A 1524-nucleotide genomic window follows, 5' to 3' on the forward strand; every position below is an offset into this window, starting at 1 on the left:
AGTGAGTTCGACACCCAGGTATAAAAACTATAGGTATTCTTCAGGTTTGAGTTTGGTGATCTATATTTCATCTTTGTGAATGATGGCTTGTCCACCCCCAGTTTTGATAGGCCTGTCTTGTCTGATGATGGTGTTCCCTAGAGGGGTGAGAATGTCAAGAATGGGGGTGGAGTGGACATTGAGCCAGGATTCTGTGAGGAAAGTAATGTCAATTTCTTCAGCAAGTAGAGCTTCAGCAATGTCTGTGGCGTGTTGTACTGCTGATCTGCAGTTTAGGAGCATGCCAGAGAGAGGGCGGGGAGCCTCGAAGATGGGGGAATTTAGGAGGACAGAGAAGTATTGAGCTGGAGGTCTAGGCGAGTGGACAGTTTTAGGGATTCTGTTAGTGCCGATAATCACAGGGATGTGGAAAGGGGCTGACTTCTGGCTCAAAGCGAGCTAAGAGTTGTTGATCTCATCAGGTTACGGTACCAAAAAGGGTTGGCGATCCCAGTTGGGTCGAATTGCCTGACTCGCTGATGGACTGGAGGATCGAGGGGTGGTCTGTTGGGCTATGGGAGAGGTATTGAGGGGGGGTAGGAGAAAAACTACCCGGGGGAGGGGGACCGGTGGCTTGGACCTGTTGAGAAGGTTGTTGTAAGTATATTAAATCATCAGCAAGGGAGTTCATTTTCAGCTCCATTCTGTTCAGTTGCTGTTTTATTGAGCTGAAAAATAGTGGCCGAGAATGCCTTGGGTCTCCGGAGGGAGGTTGAACAGGGGTCAGGGATTGGAAGGAATCCGTGGGATTAGGAGGGGGAAGAGGTTGGACGCAGGGAGCCGGGTTTGAGATGTTCCCATTCGAGGAGTTCAGAGGAGGAGAGGTGGGACTAGTGTCCAAGAGAGGAGGGAGAGAAATTTTAGGAAGGCCGTCAGAGTTCCGGGGAATGTCAGAGATATTATCAGTGGAGGCAGGTTGTGTATGTGGGAGTGCACCAGCAGAAGGGGAGTGAGCAGTGGTAGAAGGGGGGAGAGTGACTACTGGATTGGAAATGACGTTGGACAAGGGGGAAGTGAGGGTCAGGGGAACAGGGTCTGTGTAGGTGGTAGGGGAAGATTGTGAGGGAGGGTTCAGATTATCAGGGGTAGAGAGGAGAGTGCCTTTGGAGATTTCAGTCGCAGGATGGTTAGGGTTAGAGACCAAGCTGTCAAGATCAGCCCTGTGGGGTTTGTTAGTTGTGAGTTTGTTGCTCCTGATGTGAACGGTTGCGGTGATATTAGTGGGTGTTTGGTGACTGAGAGTAATGATAGGGGTAGTGTGATTGAAATGAGTTATGGAGGATGTCCGTGAGTTGAGGAGTGAGTCTTCAGGGCAGGGAGATTGGATCAGTTCCACATTATAGTGAGGGTGGAGGGGGGATAGGGTTTGATGGCTCAGTTATGTTAACGAGGAAAGAAGTGTGGGGAAGTGGCGGTCAAAAGTGGTGAGATGCGGGTCGTGGCTCGTATGAGAATGTTTCCAGTTCTGTAGATAGAGATGGTGAG

This window comes from Lissotriton vulgaris, unplaced genomic scaffold (genome assembly GCF_964263255.1).
Source record: "Lissotriton vulgaris unplaced genomic scaffold, aLisVul1.2 SCAFFOLD_1261, whole genome shotgun sequence".
Taxonomy (NCBI): domain Eukaryota; kingdom Metazoa; phylum Chordata; class Amphibia; order Caudata; family Salamandridae; genus Lissotriton; species Lissotriton vulgaris.